The following is a 19,644-nucleotide window of genomic DNA, read 5'->3' on the forward strand; positions in this document are numbered from 1 at the left end:
CACAGCAACTAAGAGATAGCATAGATAAATGGGACCTCATAAAACTAAAAAGCTTCTGTTCATCAAAAGAAATGGTCTCTAAACTGAAGAGAACACCCACAGAGTGGGAGAAAATATTTGCCAGCACACATCAGACAAAGGACTGATAACCAGAATATACAGGGAACTTAAAAAACTAAATTCTCCCAAAACTAATGAACCAATAAAGAAATGGGCAAGTGAACTAAACAGAACTTTCTCAAAAGAAGAAATTCAAATGGCCAAAAAACACATGAAAAAATGCTCACCATCTCTAGCAATAAAGGAAATGCAAATTAAAACCACACTAAGATTCCACCTCACCCCTGTTAGAATAGCCATCATCAGCAACACCACCAACAACAGATATTGGCGAGGATGCGGGGAAAAAGGAACCCTCTTACACTGTTGGTGGAAATGTAAACTAGTACAACCACTCTGGAAATAAATGTGGAAGCTACTTAAAAAGCTAGACATTGATCTACCATTTGATCCAGCAATACCACTCTTGGGGATATACCCAAAAGACTGTGACACAGGTTACTCCAGAGGCATCTGCACACCCATGTTTATTGCGGCACTATTCACAATAGCCAAGTTATGGAAACAGCCAAGATGCCCCACCACTGACGAATGGATTAGAAAATGTGGTATCTATACACAATGGAATTTTATGCAGCCATGAAGAAGAACGAAATGTTATCATTCGCTGGTAAATGGATGGAATTGGAGAACATCATTCTGAGTGAGGTTAGCCTGGCCCAAAAGACCAAAAATCGTATGTTCTCCCTCATATGTGGACATTAGATCAAGGGCAAACACACCAAGGGGATTGGACTTTGAGCACATGATAAAAGCAAAAGCACACAAGGGAGGGGTGAGGATAGGTAAGACACCTAAAAAACTAGCTAGCATTTGTTGCCCTTAACGCAGAGAAGCTAAAGCTGATACCTTAAATGCAACTGAGGCCGATAGGAAAAGGGGACCAGGAACTAGAGAAAAGGTTAGATCAAAAAGAATTAACCTAGAAGGTAACACACATGCACAGGAAATTAATGTGAGCCAACTCCCTGTATAGCTATCCTTATCTCAACCAGCAAAAACCCTTGTTCCTTCCTATTATTGCTTATACTCTCTCTACAACAAAATTAGAAATAAGGGAAAAATAGTTTCTGCTGGGTATTGAGGGGGTAGGGGGAAGAGGGAGGGGGCGGAGTGGGTGGTAAGGGAGGGGATGGGGGTGAGAAATGAGCCAAGCCTTGTATGCACATATGAATAATAAAATAAAAAGACTACATTATTCCTATACAAAAATGATTAGGAAAATATATATTTTCTCTTATTTGTCAACATTGATCATTATAGAATTGCATTAAGGTAGTTTCAACATTTCCCTTACATCTCTAACAGAATCTTACTACTCTCGATTTTGTGTTTTTCTTTCTAGTGAATAGTTGATAAACTCCATTGCCCTATTTGTATGCTGTGTGTCAGTTGAGTTTTGTTTGGAGAAGTCATAACTGCAGAGTTGGCTCCCACCAGAAAACCAATTATTTGTCACAGATTGCCATTTCTCTATTGCTGTCCTGTAGGATCTTTATAGCACCACTCCCAGCAGCTGCTCAACATCCTCACTTTTCTTAAGAACTTTGTCCCATCCTTGACTTCTTTATTCTCAAAAGGTCATCTTGCCATTGTTATAACTTTCAACCTGCTTCCATTGTTGCATTTGTTCGGTGCTTTACAGCTTATGTGGAGTGGTGTTTAATGAGTATATACTGCTGGCGAATGAAGAAAAATTTCCCAAAGTGTACTGTCACTGGCTTTTTTTTCTACCAATTTAAGTCAAGGCTCCTTAGCCTTGTCCTTAAAATCATATCCATCCTTTTCTTATTTAGTGAAATATGAAGCAGAACTTGAAAGAGAAGGATTCTGAAATAGTGTCCATAACTCTTCAAAGTTATAAAATTTTCTTCTGTGTTCTCCAAATAATTATAATTATAATATCATGCCCACTAAATCCAACCCCAGCTCTAGAGTTGACTGATACACAGGAGAAAAATTGCATCATGTCTGAGACTTCTTGTTCATAGCATTCTCGCTATGTTGTTAGACTACTTTTTTTTTACTTAGATACCTGCATAGTCCTGTCTTCATTATATTAACTTTGTGGCCAAAGTTCATTTCCTATCATGAAAGAATTCAAAGAATGTGATATAAAGCAGTAAACACATGTAGTAAGTGCTTATCATGTGGAAGATATTCTTTTTCACAAGAAATAATTAATTTTCCTATTAATATAAGAAATCAGTGTTATTCAGATCTGAGGCACAGATCTGAACTGTCTTGAGGGAAACAGTAACCATAGAGGATTTACCTTCCTGTTTAATATTCTTTGGGTTACTTTAAAAGTACAGTTTAATTTATGACTATGATTGATAAAACTTATAAGTGTTATTGGGTGCTAACTGACTAAAGTTTAGGGAAATAGAATTTCCCGTTTGCACACATTATTTCAGAGCAAGTGGTCAGGTCCTCAAATGGTTAAGTCAGCTTTTGTTGTAATAACAGTGGCTCTCTACATGTGCAGGTCGGTGAGTGGAGGAGAAGCATCTAGAGTAGTCCATTCTTAGTCTTCTGGGAAAGCCTCTGAAAGGAACTGCAAAGTGAAAATGAAATTAGGCCACATTAGATCTAAGAACACTTTCTGAGTAGCTATCAAGAGATCAGCCAAGTAAAACATACTTTATCACCTCTGGGAGTCAGAGGCTATGGACAATAAATTTTCAAAATGGGGAGACGGATGTCCTCATGCATCTTCAATGCACAAGATTGGGTTGTGCATGCATTCAAGCATTCCTTGAGCAATTGTTAAACTTGCACAGATATTGTGATGCTCTCCCCTGAGAATACAAAGGCAAATAAAGCATAGTTTTTGTTCTGAGGTGAGGGAATTAACATCTTCTGGGAACTAGTATTGGGGAATAAAACACGATTTAATCAATTTATGCATGTTATTTAATTCTCTGAACAACTTTGAGAAGTGGATATTATTCATTTTTGAGGTACCAGAATTTGAACTCAGGGCTTTGTAATTACTAGGCAGGCATTCTACTGCCTGAGCCAATCCTCTAGCCCTGAAGTGTGTACTATTAACTTGACTCTACAGACAAGAAAATCGATTCAAGAAAGTTTTAGACTTGGATTACAGCCAAGACACTAATTTCAACACTAGAGTTCTGTTGGGTTTATAAAGAGGTACTTGTGAAAATTGTGCAGTGAGCTGGGCATGGTGGCACACCTGTAATCCCTAGCACTCGGTAGATTGAAGCAAGAGGAACATGTGTTCAAGGACAGCCAGGGATATGTAGTGAGTTCAAGCTACCCTGGGATACACAGTGAGTTCTAGGTTAGCCTGGGCCACATAGACAGACCCTCTCTCAACAAAACAAGTAAGAATTCAAACCTGTAAGTATAGTGAAGCTTAGTAGGGCATGGTTTCACAGAATTGATGGTATTTTTAGATGGATTTTAAAGGCTAATAACTGTTAGGAAAAGGGAAGGGAAGAATAGTCAAGAAAGAGGATGTGACCTGAAAAGGCAGGACTTAGTGCGTGAATCCTCTCAACATGTTTCAGTAGGTGGGCAGCCATATGGTATTATCTGGGAGGGCCCTTGTCTTGGCTACTCTTGTTCAGACTGACTCTAACATGACTGAAATTTTTTTCTATAGTTAACTCTTTGTAGTTCAGATCCTTAGGATTGTCTACATAATTTGTGGGGTCCCTTATTCAAACATAAAAATTTTAATATAGCAATAGCAGAATATTAACCAAGTGCAGGACCCTTATGAATGCCCATGAAATGGCCCTGCTGATAGAAGGGCCGTATCAGAGCTATGCATAAATATTCTGTTTGCTTTTAGAGGTTAAATAAATTACAATTCTAAGTCAGCTTAAATTTATTCACCTGGAGTTCATTTCAAATGCACACATGTCCACTATCTATTTATTCTCACATAACTTAGACAAAAACTTTATGGAGAAGATCGGGCTTTAATTATTTTCTTTTTATCCTGAGATATTTTATCCATGTAAATACAAAATAGTATAATATAGTGAACGTTGATTAACATACAATCTGCCTTAAGAAATACAGGTTTGATCAAGTCTCCTTTCCCTGTCTTTAGAGGATGCTCTGGGGTTCCCTATCCAGCCAGGCCAGTTCTCCTCTCAACTCTGCTTCCCTCCCCTTCTCTTCTAACTGCAATGAATAAATTTGCCACATTTCTCATGACCGGTCTCATGTGTTGTTTCTGGTGCCTCAACAGGGATGCCTACGTCATGATTTCCACTTACTGTACCAAGTTCTGTCAGGAATGCCTTCTTCTTGCTTATGAGAAACATCATCAGAGTGGTTGTCCAGGACAACACTACCTACTTGTTCCTGTTGAGTAAACTTCTGATCATGGATAGTGCGGAAATCCTGGCTTCCTTCTTCACTCACCAAAGCAAAATCATGCGGATACAGCACCACCTCTCGATTACTGCTGGCCCTATATTGACAGTACTCACTGGCTCCTCCTTGATTACTCATGGCTTCTTCAGTGTCTATGGCATGTGTGTGGACACACCATTCCTCTATTTCTTGGAGGATCTGGAGAGAAATGGCAGCTCTGCAGAAAGGCCTTTACTTCATGTCTTCTACCCTCAAGAAGCTCTTGAACAAGACTAACAAGAAGCTGGCTGAGGCCTAGAGACCCTGGCCTCCTCCAAGGCCTTTCCTCTGAGGAGGCCACCCTTTGGGTGCTGAGCAGATGACTGGCTGGGTCAGAATCCTACTGGCTCATCAGACTTTGCCTGAAGTCCTGCCACAGCCTCTCTGTCCCCTCCCCTGATCCCATTACTACCAGTTTCTTGGGGGACCTGGAAGATCTGAGGCTTCTCCTCCCTGTGCCAAGGGGTACATGGAGTTTTCCTGGCTGCCCAAAAGATTGCAATGGAATGAGTTACCGAGCCCTTGCGGGCCCTGATGGAGACAAATGAAGTGGACTGTCTGGGATTGGAGTTGGCCCAACCTCTGCAGGTGCCTTCATGCTTCCTGTCCTCTTACACAATGGGACAGACTCTGTCTGTAGATGCAGGGGCAGTTGCCTGACCACAGTGAACTCCAAGCTCCTCCGACTGCCTTCATGCGTCAGGTCTGAGTTCTGTCTCTATGGCAGAGCTGTTAGCCCCAGAGCTGTCAGATGCCTTTCTTGATTATTATTTTTTAACCTGGACATGCATTAAAGGGTTATCAGCTTTCTTCCATCTGCCTCCCCGCTGGATGGAGGTGATCGCAGTGCCCTCAGTTGTCTCCCTCCCTGTTGGGCATGTGTGGCTGGGCAGGAGTGGGTTCTTGCCCAGGTCGGTGAGTCTCCTGCCTAGAGAGGTGGTATTGGGGGGGCCCTGGATGGGAGGAGAGGGAGCAGGATGGTCCAGAAGCATCAGGCCAAAAATGATGCTAATGGGTTATTAATGAAAACTGCAGCTGGCTGGCTAGTTTGTGAATTGGGTCCCTTTTTTTTGTAATCAGCACCTGAGGGATGATTTCAGGAGACACAGTGGGAGGGCAGATGCTCTGGCTAACAGAGACTCCTCTGCCTGTTCACCTCACACCTTGGGAATGCTTTTGCCAAACTTGTTGAACTTGGGGACCCAGTCCCCTCTTTGCTTGCCATGTTAAGTCCTCTCTCCCTCCCCCTGATTTCATGTTTTTGCCTGTCAGTACAGTTCAAGTATCCAATAGAGACAGAGGACTTCCAGACTGGCATCTCCATCTCCCATGCCTGCCACTCCCCTTCTGTTCACCCAACCCTATGTGTAAGTAACTGCATTCCATCAATAATAAAGTGCCTACTGTATAGGAAAAAAAAAAAAGAAATACGGATTTAAAATAATTGAAGTCCTTTATGGCATATCCTTGATCATGCTTTCTACTCCAAGCCCATCAGAGAACACCATTATTATAACTTTGGTATTTCGATATTCTTTTGTGATTTTTTTCTGTAGTTGTATATATCCCTTAAATGTACATAACAATCTTTTTCATAAACAAGTACTTATTAAATACTTACTACATGTCTGAACAGCTGTAAGCAAAAATAAAAACCATTAATAATGTCAAAAAATAATAAAACACTCAGATTTTACACTTTTTTAGTTTGTTTTTGTGTTACATATTTAAGAATAAATTGTAAGATAGAAAAATGTGTCATGTTTTGGATATGAAGTCTCATCATTAACATGTCAATTCTCCCTAAGTTTATTTATAAATTTAATGAGATTCAAGAGAAAAATGCCAGCTTCCCTCCTCCGCCCTGGAACAAGTAAGATGATTCTAAATACATCTAAACTAAAAAGAATCATCATAAAAACACCACAATAAAATGGAAGGACTGTGTGGTTGAGCTCTGTTTTAGCCTGGACTAAATAGTGAGATTCTGTCTCAAAAATATTTTAACTTTATTTGGTAGTTAACTTAAAGAAAATTAGTGCATATGAATTATACAAAATAGTAGGTTTCATTATGACATTTCACATATATATCTAAGGTACTTTGATCATATTTATCTTTGCCATTACCCACACTTTTCCCCTTTCTCCCTCCTGCTCGTCCCCTTCCTTTTTCCTTTCATGGCTTTTAAATTTTTTAGATTCCACATTTGAGAAAACATACAACACTTTTCTTGCTGAGCCTAGCTTACTTTACTTAACATTGTGATTTCCAGTTCCACCCATTTTCCTCTAGACAGTATACTTTCATTCTTCTTAGTTGCTGAATAATCTGCTGTGTATTTATGCTATATACTCTTTATCCATTCATCTGTTTGTGGATATTAAGGATAATTCTGTGTCTTGTCTATTGTGAATAATGGTGCACTAAATGTAGATATGCCAGTATCTTTGTTGTGTGCCGACATTGATAGCTTTATGTATGCCCCAGAAATGGAGTAGTTGGAGCATATGGTAGTTCTTAGTTTTTGAGGAACCTCCATATTGATTTCCATAGTGACTGGATTAGTTTATATTTCTGCCAGCAGTGTACAAGTGTTCCTATTTTTCTGCATCCTCACCAACAATTGTTATTTTCTGGATGCTAGCCATTCTGAGATAGAATCTCAGTATAGTTTTGATTTGCATTTACCTGATGGCTAAAAATGTTGAACATGTTTATATTGGTCATTAATGTTTCTTCATTTGAGGTGTTCAGTTTATTTAGTCACTTGTTGATGGGAATATTTGTTCTTTGGTGTTTAATTTTTCAGTTTGTGTTCTGAACATTAATCCCCATTCAGATAAACAGCTGACAAAGACTTTTATGCTGTAAGGCTGTGTCTTTTCTCTGGTAATTGTTTCCTATGCTGTGCTTTTTAATTCGACGCAATTCTACTTGTCAATTCTTATGATTTCTTATGCCCTGTGCCTCAACCTTCCTGTTTTTCTGTAGTAGTTTCAAGTCTTGTATTAAGGTGTTTGATTCACTTTTTAGTTGAGTTTTGTATAGGGTAAGAGATAGGTATCAAGTTTCATTCTTCTGTTTGTGGATATCCAGTTTTTCTTGTACCATTTATTAAAGTTTTTTCTCCATTGTGTGTTTTTGGTATCTTTGTCAAAAATCAGATAGCTGTAGCTGCATGGGTTTATCTGGATTTTCTTTTCTATTCTATTGGCCCAACTGTCTGTTTTTGTGCCAGTACCATGCTGTTTTTGTTATTATGGACCTTTAATATAACTTGGCTATTGTGATACTGCCAAAATTGTTTTTGCTGTCCAGGATTTTTTTTTTCTCCCATATGAATTTTAGGGTTGGTTTCCACACATTCTGTGAAGAATGACATTATAATTTTGATGGAGGTCGCATTGAATTTGTAGATTACGTTTTGTCATATGGCTGTTTTCAAATTACTAATTCTGATCCATGAACATGGGATGTCTTTCTACCTTCTAATATGTACATCATGTTCTTTCTTTAATTTTTATAATTTTCATTAAGAGGTCTTTCATATCTTTAGTTAGCTTTTTTTCCTAGGTATTTTATATTGGGGAGACTTGTGAATATGAGTGTGTTCCTGGTTCCTTTCTCGTTAAATTTGTGGGTGGTGTGTAGAGAAAGCCATTGATTTTTGTATGTTAATTTTGCATCCTGCTACTTTTCTGAAAGTATTATCAGATCTAAGAGTTATTAGGGTCTTTTATGTATAGGATCATATCACCTGCAAGTAGAGATATTTTGATTTCTTCCTTATTTGTAGATTCTCTCTTTCTTTTTCTTCCTTCCTTCCTTCCTTCCTTTCTTTCTTCTTTCTTCTTTTTTCTTTCCCTTCCTTCCTTTCCTTTCTTTTTTCTTTCTTTCCTCTCCCTTCCCTTCCTTTCCCCTTTCCCCCCTCCTTTCCTTTCCCCTTCCTTTCCTTTCCTTTCGCCTTTCCCCCTTCCATTCCTTCCCCCCTCCATTCCTTCCCCCTCCTTTCCTTTCCCTCCTCCTTTCCTTTCCTTTCCCTCTCCTTTCCTTTCCCCCTTCTTTCCTTTCCTTTCCCCCCTCCTTTCCTTTCCTCCTTTCCCTTCTGCATTATTGTTCTGGCTAAGATTTCAAGGACTATATTGAATAAGAGTGGTGATAGTGGGCAACCTTGTCTTGTTTCTAATTTTAGAGGGAATGCGTTCAGCTTTTCCTCATTCATTATAAAGTTGGCTACAGGTCTGTTGTATATAGCCTTTATTATGTTGAGTTATTAGGCTTCTATTCCTAGTTCTTTAGTTTCTTTTATCATGAAGGGATTGGATTTTTTTCTTCAAAGGATTTTTCTACACTTGTTGAAATGGTTGTGTATTATTGAATTTCTTTGTAAGTATTGAGGATTTTTGCTTCTGTGTTCATCAAGGAAATGACTATACAGTTTTCTTTTTTCTCTGTGTGTATACTTAATCCAGTTTTGGTATCAGTGTAATACTGGATTTGCAGAATGAGTTTGGAAATGTTCCTTCCTTTTCTGTTTTATGGAGTAGTTTGAGGGTAATTGGTGTCAGTTCTTTTTTTAAAGGTCTAGTAGAATTCAGTAGTAAATCCATGCTGGTCCTGGGCTTTTCTTTGTTGGAAATCATTTTATTATTGCTTCAATCTTGTTGCTTGTTCTTGATGTGCTTACGTTTTTATTTTATGTTATTTTAAATTTCTTTGGTAATACTTGTTTTTGAACTCAGGGCCTCTTGCTTGCTATCCAGGAACTCTTATCATTGAACTATGCCTCTAGCCCTTTTTGCTTTAGTTATTTTTTGAACAGACTCTTGTGCTTTTTCCTGGCCTGGACTATGATCCTCTTATTTGATGCCTTCTGCATAGCTGGGATCACAGGTATGTACCACCATGTCCAGTTATTGGTTGAGATGGGATCTTGTTAACTTTTTGCCTGTGATGGTCTCAAACCACAATCTTCCTGATTTCTGCCTCCTGAGTAGCTGGGATTATAGGCATGAGCCACCCTACTTAGGTTTTTTATTCTTCCTGGTCATGTGTGTCTAGAAATTTATCTTCTATATTTTCCAGTTTATCTGAGTATAAGTTTTAGATGTATTTCCCAATGATCCTCTTGATTTCAATGGTATCAAATGCAATATCTATCACCTTTTATGTGTTTGGTTTCATTAATTTGTGTTTTCTCTCTTTTTCATTTGGTTAGTTTAATCTTGTTCCTCCCTTCAAAGAAACAACTCTGTTTCATTGATTCTTTGTATTCTTTTGTTTTCTATCTTCTTAATTTCAGGTCTAAGGCTTCTTTCCCTTTACTAATTTGGGGACTGACTTATTCTTTTTTTTTTCCTAAGATTTTGTGGTGCATGATTATGCTATTTATTTAAGATCTCTCTGACTTTTAATTTTGTCAATATTGGAGTTTGAACTCAAGGCCTTGCTAAGGCAGGTATGGTATGATTTGAGTAGTATCCCTAGTCTTTCTTGATTTGGTTGTTTTTGAGATGGGGTCTGTTCAGTCCTCCTACTTACACTTTCTGCATATTTGGGGTGATAAGCATGTGCCACTATACCCAGCTTTTTTTTTTTTTTTTGAGATGGAGTCTCATTAACTTTTTGCCCAGGCTGGCCTCAAAACATCATCTTCCCAATTTCTGCCTCCTGAGCACTTCGTATTACAGGCATGAGCCAACCTGTCAGCCTATATCCCTCTGGTTTTTCAACATAGGCATTTATGATCATAAACTTCTCTTTTAGAACTGCTTTTATTATATCCCACATGTGTTTGTTAGTTGTGTTTTAATTTCCTTTTCTTTTTTTTTTTTTTGATGGTACTGGCATTTGAACTCAGGGCTTCTTAGTTTGCTAGGCTTTTAGAGCTTCTGTTGAGATACTTGCGGTTATTCTTATGTGTTTCCCTTTATATGTGAGTTAGCACTTCTCTCTTGCAGCTTATTCTCTCTTTGTTCTGTATACTTGGAATTTTAGCTATAATGTTACATGTGGAGCTTCTGTTCAAGTCTGTATGGGGTTCTAAAATCCTCCTATACTTGGATGACCATCTCTTTTCCAAGATTTGGGAAATGTCTCCTTTTGAAAATTGAATATATTTTCTATGCCTTTAGCTTGTACCTTTCCTTCCTCTTCTTCTTCTATGTATATGACTCAAAAGTTTGGTCTTTAAACAGTGTGCCAGAGGTCCTGTACTTTTTAAACTTTTCTTTATTATTATTTGGATGTTCTAATTCATCTGGCTTGTCCTTAAGCCCTAATATTCTGTCTTCCACTTGATGTGGTTTATTGGTAAGGCTTTCAATTGAGTTTATTTGATTTACTGAGCTTTTCATTTCCAAAATGAAGACATGAGAAGGAAATGTGAAAGACTAAAGAGAAAAAAATTACATAAAATAGAATAAAAATTTGTAGGTAAACATTTTCAGCTGATCAGTCTGATTTTAAAAGTTTCTATAAAAAAAACAAAAATATTACATAAAAAAGTGGTGGGGAGAGAATACAAATTTAAAAAAATTTAAAAAGACAACAGGTTTCCAGTCCTCTAAGAGGGTCAATCATGTGGACCTCTATGAAAGATCTTACCCTCTGCCATCTAGATCTCCTTTCTGTGGTATTTGCCACCTGGTGAGAGCAGAGTCTGCATGCTATTTGACTGCTTTTTTTTTTAAATTTGCGGTGTTCTCCTAGCAACCAGAAGGCATGGTTTATGGGCAGAGCCAGCTGTGATTATTTTGGGCTGTCTTGCTCCTCAGGACAGGATGGGGAAGACTACAAGCTTTCTGTCAGCTCTTTTTAGTCTCTGGTACTTTCAAATGCCTTGTCACACTAGGAGCAGGGGAGCCCTAAGAGGATGTAGCAATTCATACATGCAACACCCTCTAGTTCTCTGATTTTCTGCAACTTAACTCTCTTACACAATGACTTGCAGTGGCTTTTTCCATCCTCTGAAGGGCTCATAGCTGGCTTCTTTTATTGACAGTTGCAAAAGGGAAGTGACTTCCATTCCTCTCCTAGACTCTCACTGGATTCCCACCATGTAGAATCTCTGACCAAAAGTCTTTCCTTTGTAGCTAGAGCAACTCTCTAGGCCATCACTTGGTGGATCAGTGCCTGTCCCTTGATGGCTTGATGGGAAAGATACTCTCAAAGCACCCTACTCAGGAGTATCAGAAAATGGCTTCATATCATTGTATAGTGATTGAGTGCTGGGAAAAAGAAAAATTTCCCAGGACCAGTATCTTATACAGAATTCAGGACTCCATCTGGTTAGACTGCAAATTATCTCAGTACAGGGGCCAGTATTAACGGTGTTTTACTTAGTCTCTAATTTTTTCTCTATCTCAGAATCTCCAACCTCTGCTGAAATGCTTTGGTATGTTCTGTGCACTGATGTACTTTTTATCTCCTTTGTTCTGTTCTCCAAAATTTCTGTTTTTTTTTTTTTAAATAAGATTCTGTTTGCTACTGAAACTTCAGTGCCTTCCCACCATAGTCAGCCTTAAAGAGTAGGTGCTCAACTGTTCTGGCTCTATGCTATTCCCTGGAGATGCTAATGACTGGTGCCACTAGTCTCTGTCTCCCTAGTTTAATCTTTTTAAACTTTACTTTGTGACAATTGTAGATTCACCTACATTTAAAAGAAATAATACAGAAAGATTCTTCCTTCACTCAGTTTCCTCAGTGTAGTATTTGCATAACTAGCATAATGTCCCAAGTGAGAAATAGATGTTGACACAATCTACCAACTTTGTTGAGCTTTCAATATTTTACGTGTGTATATGTGCTTAACACTGACTTTATCTCACACACATTCGTAATATGTTCATACACACTTTCCAGTGGGTACCATCATCACTGTCAAGATACAAATCAAGATCAATTTGTTGTTCATTTATGGTCAAAGCTACTTTCTTCCTTTGCTTGGAAACTGCTAATCTGTTCTCCATCTTCAAAGTTTTTTCCTTTCAAAAATGTTATGTGAATGTAATCATTTGGTTACTTTTAGATTGACTTTTTCTTCTACTCACCATAAACCACTTGAGATTCATCCAATTGTGTCATGTTATCAATAATCTATTCCTTTTATTATTGAAGAGTATTACAAAATATGAATGTACTAGTTTGTTTACCTACTCATCTGTTTGAAGATATCTGGACTATTTCTATTTTTTTGACATCACAAATAAAAATAATATAAACATTCAAGTACAGGTATTTGTGTGAACACACATTCATATTTCTCTGGGATAAATATTAGAATTACAACTGATGAGTATTATGGTGAGAATACATTTAGATTTGTAAGAAACTGCCATTCTCTTTCCCAGGGTGGGTATGTCATTTTACATTCCAACTAATGTATGATCTAATTTCTCAATTCTTTCCAGCATTGTGTACCCATCACAACAACTAAGGGAAAGTGCTTTAAAAAAATCCTGACCATTATGATAGGTTGTGTTATAAAAATCCTGACCATTATGATAGGTTGTGTTATGACATTTCATTCTGGTGTTATTTGCATATGGCTAATGATACTGACTATATTCTCATTTGCTTATTTGCCATTTATATGTCCCCTTTAGTAAAATACTTTTTATTTTTTGCCCAATAAGTAATGGGATTTTTTTCTTTTCTCTTTTTTTTTCTTACTGTTGAGTTTTGAAAGGCCATTATACATTATAGAGACCAGTCCTTGTTCTAGTTTACAAATATCTCACTCTGTAGATCTGTTTTCATCCTTTGTACAGCACCTTTTTTTTTTTTTAATTTTGATGCGATCCAAGTTACCAGTTTCTTCTTTTATGCATCTTACTGTTGGTATTAAGAACTCTTCATCTGGTCCAAGAAACTGAAGATTTCTCTCTTTTTTTTCCCAAAGTCTTATAATTTTATATTTTACATTTAAATCTGAGACCTATCTCAAGTTAATTTTTAAATAAGGTGTGAGGTTGAATTTATTTTTTCAATCTATGAATTTCCTTTTGTACCTGTATGATTATTGAAAAACTATCTTCCCTGCATGGAATTACTTCTGTACCTTTGTCAAAAGTCAGTTGGGTATATCTGCGCAGTTTTATTTCTGAGTTCTCTATTCTGTTTCATTGATCTATGTGTCTATTTCTCTACCAATACCATGCTGTCTCAATTACTTTTGCTATAGAGTAAGCCTCAACTTTGAGTAAAGTGATTCTTTCCACTCAATTCTTCTTTCTCAAAATTGTTATAACCTGTCTTGGTCTTGTGTCTTTCTGTAATTTCAGAATATCTTTTGGCTATATTTTAAAAAAATCTTGCAGTAGTTTAACTTTTAAAAAGTGTTACTGCTATTGTTATATTGAGACTATTTCTTTATACTGTTGGATAAAATAATAACTACGGTAATGCAATGTAGTAGAGTGACATGTTAGTGTAAGTTAGGATATATAAGAATAAAAGAGGATAAAATATTATTATGCTTAAATTGCATGGCAAATATCAAGGCAGTCATGAATTTTAAATATATGACTCTGTCCACTGAAATTGCTTAGAAACAATTTCGCTCCACTAACAACGATTACCCGTGACACTAGGGTTATGTCCTTTAATACTCTTTCCTTCCATGGAGAACTGGCAGACTTGAAATGTGGGTCAAGGAAAGTACAAGGTGGTCTTGAGACATCTAATTATGCCAGAAATCAAAGAGGCTTCAAAGATTAATAGAGTCATGTCAAAAAACACAGGAGCCAGCTCAAGGAGGCTCTCAACAGCCAAAATTGTGACAATATGTATAAAAAAGAATGATTATTACAATTGTTGGAATTGCATTTATTCTACAAAAATCAGAGTGAGAGAGATAAAACTATAGAAATTCATTTGTCACCTTTTCAAACTGTTATTAAATCAACAAAGTTTGAAGAAGGGAAATAAAAAGGGAAATTCTAAGTATCATTCTGGCCTTGTTGAAGTGCTTGAATTTCAGGTTTAATGAACAGCCTCACTCTACCTTGGAAAATCATTATTTTGTAATCTTTATGGGCAAAGATCAGCAATGGTGTTAAAACCATTGGTTGGTGGGGAAATGAACTTTTGTTTAGTGCCTATGGCAGATAGAATAAGGTCCTCTCCTACCCTAAAGATGTTCACATCTTTGTCCCTGAAGCCAGTGAATATGATTCCTTTCATGGCAAATGGAACTTCAAACAGGATTTATGATTAACTTAACAGGATTTATAAGAAGAAGGCAGGTGGATCATAGTAAGAGCAGGAGCTGTGACAACAAAAGCAGAGTTCAGATTGATGCAGGACCATTAGCCAAGGAAGGTGAGCCACCCTTTAAAGATGGGCAAGGCAAAGGATGGATTCGCCTGTAAATCTTTGGCCCTCTGCTGATCCATTTTCGATTTCTGAACTCCAGAGCTGTAAGATAATAAATTTATGTTGTTTTTAGCTACTAAACAGGCAACAGTCTGTATGTATGTGAATCTGGACTCCAGAGAAGAGGCCCAAGGTTATTTAGGAGTCATCAGTGCAGAGGTGGTATTTGAAACCAAGAAAAGCAATCAAGAAGAGATGGTGAGCGAGGGGTAAGGGAGAGAAATGGCCCAAACAATGTATGCACATGTGAATAAATGAAAAAAAAAAGAGGAGATGGTGGAAAGTCAAATGAGATAACATTTTAAGGAAGATTCTATTAACTTTTCAACATTAACAGGTTTTGATATAAAATGGAAACAGAAAAGAGACTGAGAGTTTGACAGCGAGGACATTTAGGAGACTGTGATGTTTTAGAAAACTAAATATAAGTATCAGACTAGGGAGTGAGTGATTAAATGTGACAAATTTGTATCAAAATGCTGTATAGTACTCATTACTTTTGCAAAATGCCCTGGACTATATGAGGTTGATTCAGGATTGCTAACTCTAGTTTATTTTCAGTGTTTCTCATCTGTTTTTCTATTGATTACTTACAATGTCAAAAATGATCTGAATCTTCTTGCAATCTGTTTTACTTTGGGCATATATAAAAATTTCTTTAGAGACTATACCTAGTCTAAGGAGTGGAATCGTGGGTCTGGAGGGCCCATGGATTTCTACCTAACTATATATAATGCTCCCTGTGTACCTGTGGGGATTAGTCCTAGAACCTCTATTTGGATACCAAAATCCATGCTTACTTCAGTTCTTTATTAATTATTTGCATATAATCTATTCATATCTTCCTGTATGCTTAAATTTCTGGATCAGTTATAATAATTAACACAATGTAAGTTCTAGGTAACTATTAATGCTATATTTAGAGAATAATGACAAGGAAAAAGTCTGTATGTGTTCAGTACAGATCTAATTTTTAAATATTTTAATCTGCACACAGTTGGTTGAATCCATAGATGTGGAAGGAACCATTGAATAGAGGGGTGATTGTATTGCCAGTTGATTTTCAAAGTGATAATATGAATTTACATTTCTGTACTTTCTTTCACTGAGTTTTGTTAGACTTTACATTTTTTGCCATGTTAATAGAAGATTTATAATGGAATCTATGTTTTTGGTGGGGCTGAGGTTTGAACTCAGTACTTTGCACTTGCACAGCAGGTGCTCTACCACTTGAGCCACTTCTCCAGTCCACTTTGCTCTGGTTATTTTAGTGATAGGGTCTCATTATGTGATCCTCCCAGTCTCAGCCTCCCAAGTAGCTAGGAATGCAGGTGTGAACCACTGGCTCCCAGCTATGAATCTAATGTTTTTAATTTGCATTTTCCTCATTACAAGTGAGATTGAATATTCTTTCCACATTTGGATTTTCTCTATGTACTCCCTATTAGTATCTTTTGCTTTCATTATTATTTGGCTGTTTAACTTTAAAAAATTGCCCCCCTTTTGGAGGTTTTTATGCATTCTGAATATGAATCCCCTGATACATATAGGATTAAAAATATCTCTTCCCCAGAGTCTAAACCACAACTACTCACTTCACTTTTTTTAGAGAATCATATTATGAACAGAAATCAACATTTTTGTGTTGTTGAAATATTCAGTATTTTTTTTGTCTCAGTGTCTGCATTTGTAAAATATAGCTGATAATAGTGTCTACCTTACGATGTTGTGAAGATTCAATGAAATAATGCATATGAGGCACTTAGTACATAATTGCTAAGTTTTTTTGACTCATAAAGCTCAATAACTATGTGCTGTTACTCTTGTATCTTTTATTGTGCAAAGAGCTGTTGAGTGAAAGAAAGATGATTTTATGTTCTGGGCATAAAAATGAAATAACTGTACCAATGAACAATTGTTAACGGTTATATATCAATATCCAGATATTTGTGGAAGTATTTCTGGGCTTCCTACTCTGTTTAAATATCACCCTACTCTAATTGTTAACTTAGTTAATGTAGAAGTATGATAAGTCTTGATATGTGGTAGAGGAAATCTCATTTCAATCACTGTAGTCCTCTTAAAATGGTGTTGGGAATTTCTGTTTTTACTCTTCCACATAAATTTTAAAGTAGAAATGTGCATTTTCATGGGGGAGGGACTCTCTGGGAATGAAATGATTTATGTGCCAAAGACAAAAAACCCCTCATTCAGTCTAATATGCAAATAATGAAAATACCCACTTCTGCAGCTTTACTGATGGATTTGGCAGAAATAATAGACACAAAGGGCACTCAAAAGTTGGAGGAAAGACTAGTAAACTTTTCTGAATTGATTTTAAGTTGACATCAGGCAACTGTTTTTTTCTTGTTAGCCCAGCCTCAATTAGAAAAACATTTAAATATCAGGCATATTAATAGTCACACTATTTGAAAGGTCTTGCAAGAGTTATGTTTGACTAGGTCAGGCAATTGGCTTATTCAGAAAAACTGATTTAAAACTATTTTCATAAATGTTAAGCCATTAAAAACTATATGAAAGATGTTAGTGTAATATAATTTTATGCATAAATAATACACCACTCATGACCCTAAAATTAAGAGTGCAAACTTAAGACTTAATGCTGAATTTTGATAAGTCTAAATTTTAAAGAGGAAATTATGATTCATCCTTTTCATGCATCTCACTTAAAGGGTATGTTCTAACATCACACAGAATTTAAAAATTATACCCTGTCAACTAATGGTTGATCATTTTTATTTAATTTGTTCTTGTGACACTTTGTGAAGAACATTAAATGTGTTAAACTTTTCAAAATTTTCTCTTTCCATATTATAAGGAGACAAGCTGATCTTCAAATGGAAACCAAGTTGTAGTTTCTTATTTAGTCTTTATATTTCTGTATTAATCTTTGTCTTAAAAGTATACTACTGGGCTTTGTTTTTAACAACTCTGTTGAGATATAATGGTTCATATAGATATTTAAAGTATACAATTCAATAATTTTTTGCATGTATTCACTTGTATTGCTACCAATACAACCAAGATACTGTACGGCTCCACCCTCTTCTCTCCTTACAAAGTTTCTTTGTGCCTTTTTGTAATCCATCCCTCTTGGTCTCTGTATCCAAGGTAACTACTGATTTGAAATGGGCACAAGCATCACTGAGAAACTCATTGATGACTGTCTTCTTTAGGCTAGTATAAAATGCTGTTATAGGGTCAGTGGTGACAATAGGAATGATAGGATCCCAATGTAACAGACATAATGTCAGCATTTAACCATCCGAAGTATGCTGGGTAATTATCATATTCAGTAGCAAGGTCAAAATTGCAGCCAGGGGGTGTTCTGGTCTGAAGAGAACTATGGGGATGAAAACGAAGACATGGTATCCCAGGTTGCCTGTGCAACCTATGATGTAAGGACTATTGGAGCAGAGGTGGCTAAGCAGGAGCTTAGAAACTGCATCACTTTATCAAGGTAGTAAATAAGAAACATTATCTCATCTTAGAAGGCAGAGAAAAGGAATGGGGAGGCATGGCACTGATCAGAGAAGTCAACTGAAAGATTGAAAGAATGCAGAGGTATTAGTTGGTAGAGTTTTCCCTTTAACTCATCATTGTTGTCTATGCAAAAAATCATATGGTTTCTAGAAATGGCAGAGTACCCCACTATAACTCAATAGAGCTATAGTTCTAATGCCAGCTGTCATGCCAGAGCTGGCAGTACGTCTGCTGTAGGCATATGTTGTGTAGTCATTGATCTAGTGAATGTATTACCAAGGAAGAAGACTTGAAGCAAATTTCATCCATCTATGATAGATAACAATAGCTCTGTTAAAACATAGTGTGAAGAGATTTGGACTATCTAGATGTTTTCAAAAATCACTTTGACTTATTTTATCAATAACTTCAGGTTAATTAACCAGATAAGTAAGAAATGGTCAAGTATGCCAGAGGCCTTAGTAAGACATATGTTTTTAGATGTTAGGTCAACCCTGTAGAGATTCAGATTCCCATTAATACAGTAGTATGGGACCTGCTGGATCATGCCTAAATTTCTCTTCAAGAGAAAGGGACAGCTTTTTACACCCTTTACTTTTCATTCATAGGAAGAAAGAACAATGTCACACAACCTTTTCCATGCTGGGGAATTCTTTGACTCATATATCAAGTGACATTGAGTGCTGTATTCTTTGACTTGGGCCTTGAGGAGGAAAAATCTTTCATCGAGTCTGGCCTGTGAGGCACACAGGGGTGCTGCATGTGCTAGTCGCTAGAACACTAGGACACTGGTATTCTGAACTGGGAAAGGCACCACATGAGCATTATGCTAAGCTTCCCATAGAAGAATAAAAATGTAGACCCTTAAGGCTTTGAAGAAGGCCATGTCATTTGCAGCAGAAATTTATACAGCTGGCCACAGGAATTTTCCTCCCATCTCCATGCTGACTTAAGTGAGAGCTGAGTGAGAGGTGCCAGTGAGAGCCAGATGTGTGCATTGTTTCCCAACTCTATTCAGGGAAGTCACATTGGGAGGTCAAAATCGGCCAATGTGTGTGCAAGGAAGTGGGGGTGTTGGAGGACTGTTTACACCAGAGAAATGAATCAGGAGATTGTTTTATTCAGAAAGCCAGTTCTTAAACATTTACTAACACACTATGGGACATAGAAATTTGAGCCTGCTTGTGCAACTTGTTTTTTCTGTCCTGTCTTTTATCTAGTTAGTCCTGAATACACCACTACCAT

The 19,644-nt window shown here is 37.0% G+C and overlaps 1 long non-coding RNA gene across 1 annotated transcript in view; it reads left to right on the forward strand.

The window, feature by feature from the left end:
* LOC141422605 (uncharacterized) overlaps positions 1-6,421 on the forward strand; it is a 93,984-nt gene extending 87,563 nt beyond the window's left edge. The window contains exon 3 of the long non-coding RNA XR_012447285.1: positions 4,349-6,421. This is a non-coding gene — a long non-coding RNA (uncharacterized lncRNA). The remainder of the gene's footprint in view (positions 1-4,348) is intronic.
* Positions 6,422-19,644: the final 13,223 nt, after the last annotated feature.

The sequence above is a fragment of the Castor canadensis genome, chromosome 4 (genome assembly GCF_047511655.1).
Source record: "Castor canadensis chromosome 4, mCasCan1.hap1v2, whole genome shotgun sequence".
NCBI classification, from domain to species: domain Eukaryota; kingdom Metazoa; phylum Chordata; class Mammalia; order Rodentia; family Castoridae; genus Castor; species Castor canadensis.